General features: G+C 31.1%; 1 long non-coding RNA gene across 1 annotated transcript; it reads right to left on the bottom strand.

Annotated features, from left to right (window-relative positions):
- Positions 1-2650: 2650 nt before the first annotated feature.
- LOC107951790 (uncharacterized) lies at positions 2651-9181 on the bottom strand. Its single transcript, XR_005914457.1, has 4 exons — positions 8954-9181; positions 6847-6898; positions 6529-6583; positions 2651-2698 (listed from the first exon to the last, which is right to left on the bottom strand). It is a non-coding gene; the product is annotated as an uncharacterized lncRNA (long non-coding RNA).
- Between the last annotated feature and the right edge of the window lie 6810 nt (positions 9182-15991).

Below are 15991 nucleotides of genomic sequence, written 5' to 3'. Positions count from 1 at the left end.
CCATCATATGTTCATTTAATATATCACATATCATTTCAATGATCCATCTTAAAATTTTTCTCACTTACATATCAAATTTCATATAACCATCTCATATATTCATTTATACTCAATAAACCACAATTAAGGGGAAAACATTTATGAAACAAATGACTTTATTATGGCATAAAACATTACAAGTAAACATATTTAAAACTCAATTCAACCTTTTATTCGCATAATAAACTTCAAACCATTAATATAATACTCATTTAATTTGTGTACCTTTCCAGATAATTCATTGTTTAGAGGATGCTATGGTATCTTCCAACCACGATTTTACACATTTCTGAAGTGATGCCATAGTATCTTTCAACTATGGTCTTATTCATATCGGTTTTAATGTCATAGCATCTTTCAACTATGGTCTTATACATTTCCAGTATAATGTCATAGTATCTTTCAACTATGGTTTTATTCATTCCAGTTTAATACCATAGTATCTTTCAACTATGGTCTTTCTCATTTCGGGTATACTGTCATGGTATCTTTCAACCATGGTCTATCTTGTTTCTCAATCCAAAGAATTTGATGAACCAACCATATATAGATAAACATTAAATTAAAAAAAAGCAATCAAATAATTACTTTTATTAACGTACAAACTTACCTAATCAAAAACGGCTACGAACGCGACACCGATATTTACTCCGCTAACCCTCATTTTTCACGATTACTACGTGATTCATCCATTTCTTAATCTAAGTAAAATAGTTTTAATTCAATTAACCATTTAAAACAATTAAAAAATTCAATTTAGGCATATAAACCCTATTTATTATCATTTTACACAATTACCTCAACATTTTATCTTTTATGCAATTTAGTTCCTAAATCCAAAACTCACAAATTAACCAAAATTAATGAAAACTAATGCTAGCCAATTTTTCACTAGTCCCTACTAAACCCACTTTTATCAAAATTTCACTAAAATTCCATGTAGTTTTCCTATTCTAACAATTTAATCCTTAGAGCACGTTTGGTTCGCTGTATTGGATTAGAGGTGTATTGGATTGGATTAGAGGTGTATTGGATTGGATTAGAGGTGTAATAGCAAATCAACTGTTTGGTTGAATGTAATGGAATAGAGGCGTAATAGTAAAACTGTGTTTGGTTGAATGTAATAGAGGTGTAATAGCATAATGGAGAAAACTAAAATGACCAGAATACCCTTAGCATAAATTTGTTTTGGTAAATGATTATTGTTATTGTTATTTAAATTTTAATAAGAATATTTATTATCAAAAATAAATAATTTAATCATATTTAAACATAATTATTATTTAATATATTTTAATTAAAATATATAATTTAATAAAATTCTTAATAATTAGCAGAAATTTGTTTTGGTAAATTATTTTATTTAAATTTTAATAAGATTAATATCAATAATAAATAATTTAATCATATTTAAACATAATTATTATTAAATATATTTTAATTAAAATATATAATTTAATAAAATTCTTAATAATTAATATTCTTATATGAATTTACTCAAACCATAATATATGATACTGTAAAATATAAAATAACATAATTATTATTAAATATAATATAATTAAAATATATAATTTAATAAAATTCTTAATAATTAATATTCTTATATCAATTTACTCAAATCATAATATATGATTATAACTAATATGATTTAATTAAATATATGATTTAATAAAATTTAAAATTATTATAACTAATATGATTATAGTTTATGAATTTGTATAATTTAAAATAATAATTTTTACATATAATTTAATAATAATATATAATTTCATAAAATTCTTGATAATAAAAATTTGGGTATATGAATTTATACAATTTAAAATAATTAATATTAAATATAATTATATAGTGATATATAATTTCATAAAATTCTTAATAATAAAATGTTCTTATATGAATTTACTAAAATCAATATATAACTTGAGAATTATATTATGCATAAACATAATTAACTTATATTAAGAAAAGGTTAGATGAAAATGAAATTGTACATTAAAATCCATATGTTATATAGTTTTACAACATCAAAAAGTTTGAACATTGATATTTAATGGTAAGAAAGAAATCTCCTAACCCATTCCAATCGGGCAACTGAAGGTAAACTAAAGAAAACGATCATTTGAGTTGGATGGTCGGGAATTTTACTCAATGCATCATATCGTTGATCGTCGGTTAAACCTTCAATTGACCATAAGGCTGAATATAAATTTGAAGCTCTCTCTTCCATATGTTGTTCTGACTTCTGCTGAACTACCACCTCGGAGGCAAAACTCCTACTGATTTGATCGCCAACGGCCTGGATTTTCTCCCCGAACAAAGTGGCAGCCTCATTAAATGAAGAAAACACATTATCACGAGCATCAGATTTCTTCTTCCTCTTGTTTGAAGATGAGGAACCCCCTTGGTCTCGATCTCCTCGCGGATCCGTACCAGAAACATCCATGTCATCTAAAGAGACGTCAGCTTCGCAGTCATAGAATGTGTTTCTCTCTTCATTCATATCTGTAGTACGTTCATCATCAGCATGTATTTCTTCAAGAACATCAGCAGCTGTTTGAGCATCTCTCCCAGTTGCTCGATCTCTTGCGTATATGGTAGTAAGCTGGTCATAGTAAGGGAAAGTACGAAATCTGAATTGGGCGGCTTCTTTGTGACTCTAAAAAATGAGGAAATCATATTAGTCGTAAGTTTGGTAAAAATAATATAATAAAGACTTGAAATAATCTTACCTTTAAATAGGACTCCCAAACCGCATCTTCAGCAACAACGAGCTGCCTATGCTCGTCCCAACCAAAACCGCTATTGTTTTGGCCATTAAGCATGTCGTAGACGATTGACCACTCCCTTTTAAGTAACCTAATCCTTGATTCAATATTAGGTTTCGCCTTCAACATTGCATTTGGTAAAACCGTTTGTAGCATTCTTTCCAACTCGTTCAAATAACCGGCTTTGAACCCGGTATCAGCATTAAATGTTCCAACATTGTGCAGGTCCACCATGCTGGAAACTAATGCTGCATCTTCCTCGGGAACCCATTTTCTTTTGCTTCCTCGAGAAGCTTGAGCATTTGATTCTGGAACACCTGACATAATGATCTTAAGAAAAAAAAATAAATTATATTAATTACTATTTTAATATCATGATTCAAAAGGTCAACACTTTATAAAATCTAAGTAATTAAGTTGAATATCATGAATCAAAAGTTCCATAGCACAAAAAATTTAAAATTATAACACATGCTGAATTAGAAGAAATTATATTATAATTTCTGTAGTTTAGTACAATACAAAAATCAATACAAAAGTTTCACAAAAGTTTCACAAACTAATTTCTAGATGCTTGCCATTCATCGAACATTTGGTTGGCTAGTTCCATCCTCCAAGTAGCCCAAGCATCCGATGGATGAATATTTGTGATATTCGGTTCATCGTCATCCACCACATTAATTGTAGATAATCCTTCTCCCACCTCCGCTTCAATGGGATCACTACTCATATGGGTTCAAATAAAATTATGGAGCAAACAACATGCAATAATAATTCTATTGTGCACCCTTACAGGATAGAACGATGGACTCCTAAGTATTCCCCATCTAAGTTTTAATAAGCCAAAGCATCTTTCAATGACATTACGTGCTGAGGCATGTTTCATATTAAAAAACTCTTGCGGAGAACTTGGCTGATAACCCTGACGCCACTCGTTCAAATGATATCGTTGTCCTCTAAATGGTGCAAGAAATCCCTCACAATTTGTGTATCCAGCATCAACTAGATAATAACAACCTATAAAATAAGTTTCATATTAAAAAATGATTAATTCAGCACACAAAGTGTGATCTTAATAAAATTATGGAGCAAACAACATGCAATAATAATTCTATTGTGCACCCTTACAGGATAGAACGATGGACTCCTAAGTATTCCCCATCTAAGTTTTAATAAGCCAAAGCATCTTTCAATGACATTACGTGCTGAGGCATGTTTCATATTAAAAAACTCTTGCAGAGAACTTGGCTGATAACCCTGACGCCACTCGTTCAAATGATATCGTTGTCCTCTAAATGGTGCAAGAAATCCCTCACAATTTGTGTATCCAGCATCAACTAGATAATAACAACCTATAAAATAAGTTTCATATTAAAAAATGATTAATTCAGCACACAAAGTGTGATCTTAATGAATAAATCAAAGTCCTCTAACTATACACTTTACCATGAGGAACTTTTAATCCATGTCTTCTACTAATGGCATCTCGAAGAACCCGTCCATCAGCAACTGAACCTTCCCAACCAGGAAGAACATAAACAAATTGCATCTCAGGTGTACAAACACCTAGCATATTTGTTGCTATGTCACCTTTTCGCGTCCGATATCTAGGTTTATCAACTGTTGGAACCCTAATCTTGATGTGGGTTCCATCAAGAGCACCTAAGCAATTCTATATCACATGATATAAAACCTTGAGTTAGAATACTAATTTAAATCTAAATCAAGTAAATGTTGTTGAAGCTATATATAAAACTTAGTCCTATACCTTAAACCATTTCCACCTTGTGTCAGAAGAATCGGCTGTAATTGGCTCCGGGTTTTTAAATAACACATCTTGCAAGCGTATGACAGCATTTAAAACACTATGAAATGCTCTGCTAACAGTTTCCCCGGACCTTCTAAAGTGATGCTTGATAACTCGATTTTTCAGGTGATGGGAGATGATATGTAAAAACATTGCTACTTGCTCGTCAACGAGCATGAACCTTGACGACTTCAATCCCCCTATCGATTCTAACATCTCACATAATTTAAAAAAGGCAGCTCTATTCATCCTAACTTGTTCAATACAGGTCTCGTCACTAGCATATACAAGCCTATTCACATAATCCCGTTTTGCATAAAAATCTACGGTATAGGACCTAATCCTTGGTCTATGTAGGCTAAGGCTGGCACCCATTCTAAATAAGAACCAAACCGCGATTCTACAGATTTCCAACCATATTGTCACAGCAATACTAATTCTTTTACGCCTCACACTTTGTGCAATTAAAGGCAGACGAGCCATTACTGCAACATTTTAAAATTAGAACACACTATCAAAGAATTGAAGTTGCAATTACACATTATCGAATAAAAATAAACAGCACAAATTTAGAACACACGAAGCAAAAAATTATCTACTAAATGATATCGTTGCAACTTTAATTTCATTTCTTTATCAATCACCCAAATAATTATGAAAGAGTATATTTAATTACTGATGATTAGTTTAATTAAGGTTTTCTTATTTCAAAATAAGTAAAATGAAGAATGAGGATTTGGTTTAATAATGAAATTGAAGTTTTATAACTTTTATAACATTTTAAATGGTAATTTCATTTTGTAAAAATATATATAACTTTGAAGAGGACTTATTTTTTACAAGAATTGTTACTTATCTGTCTAGTATCAAGTTTAAAATACATGTTTAGCATTTTTTCATCAAAAAATTATTATTATTAAAATTTCAGAATTCTATAGAATTTATTAATTTAACAGCCAAATTTGACTTTTTAAGTAAATTTTGTATAATTTTATTTATCATATTATATATACGTTAATTTTAAAAACTTCCTTACACTTTCACAATTATAATTTATGTATTATAGGGAAATCATATTATGAATGAGGAATATTTTATGTATAATGTAATTGACTTAAAATCTAAGATAGAATTAGACAATAATAAATTTCAGTCCATTTATCCATTTTTATAATTAAGATAACATTATTTCCATTATAGGGGAAAAATAATGTTTGAATCAATTAACATTTGTTTTAAATAACATGTATTGCGTGCATAAAAGGTTAATTATAATCCATGAGCATTTAATTTCTTAAAAAACTTATATTAAATTTTAATATATTATGTATAATTGAGGTAAAATTAATTGAGGTAAAATTTGAAGGTTGGTATTTGTTAGATTATAACTAAACTCATTATAATTTGGACATTTAAATATATTGATTAGTTAATTAAAATCACCCAAATTAATTGACCTAAAATGATATCGTATAAATATATTGATTAGTTACTTAAAGCATGTTCAAAGTTTGATCATTGAAAATTTTTTTATTGATGATTAGTTTAGTTAAGGTTTTCCAATTTCAAAATAAATAAAATGAAGAATGAAGATTTAGTTTAATAATGAAATTGAAGTTTTAAAACTAGATAATAACATTTTAAATGGTAATATAATTTCATAAAAAATATATAACTTTTATCTCATTTACATGTACAAATTTATCTCATAAAAGATTTGTAGGCATAATGCTCTTTAAACAAAATGTTACCTAATAGTAAAAACATATAACTTGGCTGATAAATTCAAAAAGAACAATGGTCATGCAGCAATAACCATAACCATACAAACAAAAGCTTTAATGAGCATTACAAACATACAAACAAAACCATATTCATTTGGGAAACAACAGAACCTACTACATCAATACTAACCTGTAATGCTCAAATCTGGGACGACTGCGATGTGGAAGTGTTGGAAAAATGTTACCTGTAATGAGAAAAGTGCTCGGATCAACCTTTTTTTTTTTGGGGAAAATATTTACAATTGAGGTAAAATATAGTATATCAAAGCACAGAACAACCATACACCAATCATCATCCATGAGCCATATTTTAAATATGATATCGATCAAAACAGTATCTAGATAGTTTATTAAATCCCCTTGCCTACCAATCATCAATACTTACAATTATGCAACAATCACCTTTTAAGTACTTAAATGGACCGTTAACTTTCTAGAGTAGTCTTACCTTCTGCTCTATTCCAGGAACTTTGAGAACTTTATTATTAACCTCTCTCTTACTGCAAAAACATAAGAAAAATAAAACATTTAGCCACTGGTTATAGGCTTATAGCAGATACTGATAAGCAGGAACACAAAAAGAGGGAACTATGAAACTATTAAGTCCAATTGCATAGCTTTCAAAGGATTCACTGGATTTTCTTTGTTCTGTATGATACCAGGCGACAAACCATTAAACCCAATTCCAAGTTCAATAACCTACACTGAACTGCCTCCTCATTTCCCTCATTATTTGTAATTAGTTCTCACCTCCCTTTTTTTCCTAATAAAAGGCCGAACCAGCAAGTGCCCTCTTTTCATTACAATATGAGAAGACTAGATAATAATTTTTCTTTTGTTTTTCAAGAATGCTGGAAGCAGTCATGGCACAACCATAAAACCAACCATATTAAGTAAATTCAGTGCCTAACATCCTACATGTAGTAAGTTGCACTCTGTTAATACATAACAAACCACTGGCCTCTAATTCCCCCACATTCATCCCCATTAGTAAACAACACAATGCAGGCATATGTATCATCAACCGAGCAAAAAGATTCAAACTAACTACAAAAGTGATTTGATGCTCATAATTTATCCATCAAACCTAATTTCAAAAGGAGACAACAACAATTGATAAGCTAATTTAGCCAATGATTTCGCTGAAGAATGTAGGAGAAACATCATTTGCTTTAGATATGCAATCATCAAACATTACCTTTTTATCATGATCCAATGCCAAGGCCTCATTATCATAACTTTTTGATCAGTGAACACACAAAAACTTCATTTCAATCAAAATCACTTCAATGTATTACTATTATTTTGGATTATGCAAATACTCAAAAATACATGTCATTTCACATTATACCAAAGTTTTGAGTACCTGAGAATCTTCCCAGTTTGTTCATATATCAGACTATGACCCCTTTTTTTATAAAAAAATAAATAATTTCAGATAGATAATTGACAAAGCAGAGAAAGTCTAACATGAGGGACAAGAACCTGTTAGATTAGCCAAGGTGACTGCCTGGCACCCACACAAAGAGCTTCTGGTTCTTTTCCATGGTTCATACAGAGATTTTGAACCTCTTTGAAAGATGCAGGCAAGTCATCATTGGCTACCAAACACGACTCTTTTCATCATGTAAGACCTCTCTCCTTTTCAGTTTTTATGCACACCAATGGTGAACACAATTCTTGGTATTTATATATTTTTAAAAGCAAACTCTAGTTGACATTGTTAATGGCTATGTCACTGTCCAGTAAAATGGAATATATTCTGGTAGTCTTGAATGGAGAATTCTTGCACAAGGAAAATGTTCTTTTGATGAATTTTATTAATAAAAATAGGATCAAACATCTATGATATCAAATGAAAAGCCACATCTTTTGATGAAATCATTGACTCTTTTTTTTCTGTTAATTGGTGACAGAAAATAGGGGTTGATAGTGGACAAGTTGAGCAATCATCAATTAGCTTTACAAAATGAAAATCCCAGACCAATATCTCTGCCTTTCCATTTTTGGTCTACCCTTTTAATTGAATCCCTATTGGAATATATTCTTCTTTCTTTTTAAGTAAAGTTGAAAATTATGCAGAGGCAACAATGGAAGTAAAAGAGAAAATTGCAGATTACAAATGTTCAGTTGCCATCTTTTTTCTTTCTTTGGTCTAATATTCGTTTTATGCTTCGTTCTTTTTCTAATATAACCTCGTTCGATAACTAAAACTACTGAAGAATAAAAGATTCATAACCATGAAATCAGCATTAAACTACTGAAGAGTAAAAAACCACAAGCGCAATTATACAATAATTCCAATGAAAGCAGCTTTAAAAGCAGTGCATCCATATACACAATAATCTCGATGAAATAAGCAACAATGAATAAAATAAAATAGCAATTTCAGCAGAAATTAACTTGTAGGAACTAAAACAGGTAACACTTAGGTGACGATTAAGCTTAAAAAAGTAAAGAGAAAAGCATGCAGAGGGGTTATCTATAATTGGGAAAAACATTGAGATACATGTACTACAATTGGCAGATTATTTTAGGTCAGAATTAAAACTCACCTGATATTGGATGCTACGTGATGACCCGAAAAACGCTTCACTCTTTTTTCAATGGATTAAGCTATCAGGAATTTCCAATTTTGTGAATATAATGAAGAGAAAAAGAGAGAGTTTTGGTGTGCGGCGCAGATAGGGTTGGGAGGAAATGGGGAAGGAAAATTAGACGCCGAGACGAGAAGAAACGATGACGACAGAATAATCAACGGAAGCAGTGGGAAATGGGAGGAGAAAATGATTAAGACGGGAGAGGAGAGGGTCGGGTAGGGAGGGAGGGTAAAACAGGGAGATGGGGAGGGAGGCCGGAAGTAATAGCTAATACAGCGAAAAGGGAAGGGATTGGAAAACACGGGAATTTGGGGATTAGGGGCGTAACCGATTACGCGCGTAATACCTATTACAGCGAACCAAACGCCGGAATAGGGGCGTAATGTAATACGCACGTAATCGGGGCGTAATGGATTGGGTAATACGGCGAACCAAACACGTCCTTAAACTTTAAAATTACTAAAAATCATTTAACAAACTATTTATATTTAGCTATTAAACTCAAGAATTTAAAAATAAAGTTCACAAACACCTAAAAATTATTCATGTTAAATCCCTAAACTTTTAATAATTTTACAAATTGACCCTCGGATTAGCTAGATTAAGCAAAAACGATTACAAAAACATAAAAATCATTAAAACAGGCCTCAAAATCTCATACATGCATTGAAGGAAACTTGGCAGAATCTCCCTTGCCCAAAAATGGTGTTTTTCTCGGTTGGAGAAGAAGAACATAAAGAAAAAATCTATTTTGCTTTGTTTATTTTATTTTAACTTAACTTAACTTAACTTAACTTTTATTTTAATTTAATTTAATTAAAACACATAATTTTATTCAATAACAAGCACTATGGTATATTTGCCGCATAAACTTTTGTACCTTTCTCAAATTTATCAATTAATTAATAGAAATTAATTTTTTGTAGCTTTTACGACTTAGTCTTTTTTATTTAATTAACTATTTAAACGTTAAAATTTCTTAACCAAATGTCAATACACTTATATAATCATTCCGTAAATATTTAATTAAAATATTTACGGACTCGGTTTATAGAAATGAGGTTTTAATACCTCATCTTTTAAAACCACTTGACTTAAGGAATTAACCACTTGAGCATGACTATACGGTCAATTAACGAAATTTATTAAATCAAAATTTCAATAATATTATACTTGACTTATAAATATTAATTAATAATATTTACAAATTCACTCGTTGGATTTGTGGTCCCGAAACCAGTGTTTCTGACACTATTGAAAATCGAATTGTTATAGGAGTAGTGTTAGATGTAGATGAAGAGCTAAATCAGGAACTAAGTAAAGGCGTGGAGGAGCCGACACACCTTTCCGACTATTGTTGAAGAGGAGTCAACTGACGAACCTAACAAGCATATCTACTTTCAGTTCGAAATGGGAAGTGAAGCCCGAGTATCTACAACTTATTGCTACATCGAGTTTGTGATGCCCAAGGCTATAGTGCCTCAAAATGAGCTTTGGATTTGGTTAGTCTTTGGAAGAAAGTGGCTCATGATGTGGCTATCTTGACGATCGAAGATAAGATGAAAGCAATGTCTTCGATCGAAGAAGGAGGTCGTTGTCTCGACAATAAAGAAAAAATACCTATTAAGGACAATGTGCAACTTAAGTGTGGGGATGTACATAGATGTTATATTTGTGTGTTTTGTTTGCATATTTTCTATTTTTACACAGTTTTTAAAAAAATCAAATTTTTTCAAAAATATTTTCCTTGTTTTCATTTGATTTTGTTGTTTTTGCATGGTGCTTGGACAATAATTGGGCAATAGGCCATGGGTCGTAAATATTGAATAAGTATGCTGAATTGTCAATCATGTAAATTTTGAATGATACTAGAAAATTCGATGTTCTTAATTGTAGACTAATTAGTACGATTAGTTAATTTGTATAATAGATTAGAGGCAATAACCTTAAATGAAATTGTACAAAATGTGTCGTAGGATGACTGAAGTGTGCGGATCCTTATAGATAAATAAATGAATTGTTAATTTTTCATTTTAATAAATGTATGCATGATTGAAAATTTTTTTTATGAATAATTCGGGAAAGACCTCAGGCATTATTTGATTTAGCCTAGAGCCCAGAAGCTTTATCTTCTACTATATACCATTAGTCCCCTTATTTTGAGCCTCAAGTATCCTTTTCTTGTTTAGCCTTATTCTTGAAGCCTTAAACCTAAATGATTCAAGAACTCAACCATTCTTTGTCTCGATTTTGAAAGTGCACTATGTAATAGACATCGGGCTATGGACATTGAGGGTTAGGTAGAGACTTATGGTGGCTTCTTATGCGAAAAAAGAAAAGAAGAGACTACATGATATAGTACAGATAGAACCTTGCTAAGTGAGTTAAACAAAAAAAATACAAAAATAGATATTTTGAGTGAATAAAAGCAAGGTGAGGGTTAAAAGCAATGTGAGTGGAAAAGTGCAAAAAGTAGAAAGAGCTTTAAAAATCAAATTCAAGCTCAGAAAGAAAATCTTTGAAGTCATAATGTATTAACACTCACTAGTTTTGTATGTGTCGGTATTGCGTAGTATCTTCTAAAATTTTGGAAAGTAGACGAAGGAATGAGAAATAAGGAGGTGAACTTATGAATAATTTGGGGGCAATTGGGAAACAATGTCATGTGCTTAACCATTTCTAGTGTTTAAAATTGTTTTAAGCTATTTGTAGTTTCAACTCCGAACCATCTTAAGCATTAGAATGTTACAAGCCTAAAAGACGTTTGGGACCCAAATAATTCACTAACACACTAATTCTTGAATTGATTGCATTTTTCAGGATGAACATGACCAATTCATTTTTTATATTTATGAGCTATCCATGTAATTCATTTTGATGCACAACACTTGTACATACATTTGTTTTAATTTCCTCTATATTTATTAGAATTTTAACTTATTGAACTAATTGTGTTTGCCTTAAGAATACTTGAGTTAACTAGATATCACTCTTAAGTTGCATGTAAGGCAGTTCTCATACAAGTTCGATGTTTTAGCGCTATGTGACCTAATTGTCAGATTTAGTCCAAGGTTTTTTTTTTTGCATGTTTTGTGTGTTTGCTTGAGGACAAGAAAATAGTTAAGTTTGTGAGAGTTTGATCTACTGCAAATTGATACATCAAATTAGGCTCTCCATTACACTTAAGGAGCTTATTCTCAAGCAATTTAAGTGACTTTTATTTGTTTTTGTCAATTTTTTATTTTGTCAATAATAAATTGTTTTCATTAGTTTTAAGCCATTTTTGAGACCCAAATTGGCCAATCATTCCATAGGAAACCTAACAAGTTGATTGAGTGTTGTAAGGATTCGAAGGTGGCTCGAACGTGAAGAAAACATTACCTAGAAGGGGGTATAGCGATATCAAAGCATGGAAGCCGTGATACCCCTGACAGTGCTGAAATGAAGAGAATAAAAGTCATCTATAATGGTATTGAGATACCAGACCATGGGTATCGTGATACCGAGACCCTCAAGACTCCCAATCTCAATACTGTTGTGGGTAACGTGATACCCTATCCTAGGTATTGTGATACCTAAGCCTAACAAGTGAAAAAAATTGCAATGGCAATTTTGTGTCCAAACAAACTTATGTCTTCTTTTTAATTAAGGGCAAAATGGTCAATGTTAAGTTAAATGTTAGTAGGCTATAAATATAACTTTATAAGCCTTTCATAGGTTAAATGTTAGTAGGCTATAAATATAACTTTATAAGCCTTTCATTTCAGATTTTTGGTGGTTGAATAGTTTCTTTAGGGTTTATAGTTTTTAGGTTAGGTTTTCTTTCTCTTTTCCTTCTCTTTTTTTTCTTTTCATTTTTAGTTTAGGTTTTCTCTTTTCTTTTTAGAGTAAATTTTATTCTTGTAGTTTTCTTTCTTCTTTCTTGTAAAAGACTTTGTAAATGAATATGGATGAAGCTTTTGGGTGCCATTGGTTTCACATCTAAATGAGCATTTCTTACCATTATCTCTATATTGTGCTTATTACTGTTCGATGAAATATTTATTTGGATGTTAAGCTTTATCATGTGCTAAATTGTTAGATGGTTGGTTGATTGGTTGTTTGTTTGTTTGCTTAAGTGAATGTCTGTTCTTGATTAATTGGTTGTTCGATTATATCAAAATAATTAATATGCTAGAATTGACGCATCTAGCGGAAAACCTAGATAAACGAGACCTAGAGGTGAGTTTATCCTTAGATAGTTGAATATGATTATACTGAGTAGTGAGACCGAAAGGTAATCTATATGCCTAGATGAGATCAAGAGGTGATCTTAGGTGAAAACTTTTAGTCTAAGATGAGACCGAGAGAAGATTTCTAACTAAGAGTGGGAACCAATATAATAAGTATAGGTTCATTAGTTTAATTAGCACTCAACTAATCAATTGACCATCGTTTAATCATTTACATTATCTAGAACATTAGGAAGAAAGCTTACTTTAGTTAGTTTTATTAATAGTTTAATTTTAGTTTATAAATAATTATATTTGGACTTGCACTAATAAATTTCGACTCAATTAGATTAGTAATTTCTTGACTTGTAATTAACTTGATAAACACATTTACCCACTTGGCAATCCTTTGAGTCAACCCATTGGAATACTTTGTGTACCATCGGAACTATAAATATTACAATTGACATTGTTCACTTGCAGTTAAAACCCGTTCTTTAATTTTTTTTTTATAAAATCGTTTGTTTTTCTGCGCAAAAGCACGTGCGGGTCAACTACCTAGCACCTTTGATTTCTCCTAGAGCCATAAAACAATAACAAAAAATGTCCAAGGAAAAATCAATAGCAACAAACATCTGACAATGTTGTTCAATGCCAACTCTATGACCATCCTAGACATATAGCCAAAGTCTGCAAGCCTCAATATTATCATCACTTTCATGCATGTGCTAACTTTTTTGGATATATGCACTATGATCCTTGGGTTATCGAATCAATAGCAAGTCACCACATAATCAATAAGGCTTAAAATTGGACCATTCCTCAAGACTAATATGGTTCAGAAGGATCTCAATGGGTAATGGTAATACAATACCAATTTCTCAAACTGGTATTACTCATTTATGTGCATCAAATCACAACTTATGTTAACAAATACTTTGTGTGCACTAGACATCAAACAAAATCTTATATATATTTTTAAGTTCTGCTAAGATAGCAACACTTCTGTTGAATTCTTTTTTTTCATTTTTCTTGTCAATGATCTAAATATGGGGGTGCCTCTAGTGTGCTGGTTGAATAAACGCGAGTTGTATGAATGGCCACAAGGCAACACACATATATCAAAACCTCAATCTCTTTGGTCGTTCTTAGTCGCTCGCTTAATTTATGGCATCGACTATTAGGTTATTTGAATTATTGTGTTTTACATAAGTTTTTAAATAAATTTTCAAATCCATTTTTTAATTCTATAAATCTTATTCCTTTTAATTATTGTGCTTCTAATTAAATGCATTGACTACCTTTTTCAAAAAAAAACTCATTGACGAATCGTCAACCACTACAAATCATTTACAGTGACTAATGGGGTTCGTCTCCCATTGTGTCCATTGATCAGAAGCGCTACTATATTCTTTTTGTCGATTAGTTTTCAAAACATATGTGGTTATATACATTGAAAACTAAAATTGAAGTTCAAGATATTTTTAAAATTGTACATCCTTTACTTTAACGACATTTTAATAATAAATTTCTTTCAATTTTCATAGATGGTGGTGATGAATTTCAAGGTCTATCCAATTATAAAAGAACATGAAATTGAACATTTGGTGTCACCCCATTATACACCTCAACATGTTGCACTGGTTGAACAACAACACAAACATGTTGTCAAAACCACTAAAACCTTAATGTATCAAGCCTCAAAACCTTCACATTTTTGGAGTTTATTTATCAACAAGAGGTTCATCTTATTAATAAATTACCCACACCTATCTTACAAGATCAATGCCCTCATAAAATACTACTCAAAGAACCCTTTACATTTAAGAACATAAAAAACATTTGGTTATTTATGCTACCTATGGATCTGACCTACACCAAAAATTAACTTGAGCATGATCTATATGTGTCTAGTTGGGCTTTTATAAAAAATATTACTACCCCTAATGTTTTGACCCAATTTCTTTCAAACTTTATTTATGACATGATGCTACATTTTTTAAAAATAATTTTTCATTCGGAAATAAATTTTCTCACTTGAAATTCAATTTTCAAATAAAGTTTTAGGATCTCGCTGACAATGACAGACAGGAAAACCAATTCTTTGACAATCAAAACTTGAATCTCGAGCTTCCAAATCCCATTGTGTCGTTGCTATTGGAAAAATCCCAGTTTGAAAATGATTTTCATGCACAGCAGAAAATTAAAAATTTGAAAACCGACCCGGTTGTTATATTTGTAGCAATGAATATTAACCGAATTCATACCTTTATTTTTGGCTTAGCAGAAGTTCGTTGTTCTCAGATTTCAACCAAATGATCTTTTCTGCTATTCTCATACCACAAACTGTTTCAAGTGTGGGCTCGAACCAATCGAATCAAAACACAAAACTAGAAAAAGTTCTCTCTTTTTGGGGTGAAAATGAAAATTCTCTCTTCTTAATAGAAACCGGTGGAATTGTTATTTCGAAAATATATATGTAATAGTTGAGAATAAATTCTCTCTATTTTTCGACAGAATAACAATCTCTCAAAGTTGTGTTAATAGCTCTGTCGGCGCCATCTATTTATAGTGGTTTATTTCAAATAGAAAAACAACATCCTACTTAGAATAGGACTAGGGTGGATGGCACACCCTCGTATTCTAACTAGGGTTGTCGCCCCCTTCATGTCCATGAGGGGTTTTTGAACCTCCCTCACATTGGGTCCAATTATGAGTACTTCTTGAGCCATTTTGACCCAGTACTCTATAATGTGATCCAACCCGATTCAGTTTTTCTATT

The sequence above is a fragment of the Gossypium hirsutum genome, chromosome D06 (assembly GCF_007990345.1).
Source record: "Gossypium hirsutum isolate 1008001.06 chromosome D06, Gossypium_hirsutum_v2.1, whole genome shotgun sequence".
Lineage (NCBI taxonomy): Eukaryota > Viridiplantae > Streptophyta > Magnoliopsida > Malvales > Malvaceae > Gossypium > Gossypium hirsutum.
This window is presented reverse-complemented; position numbering and strand designations above follow the sequence as displayed.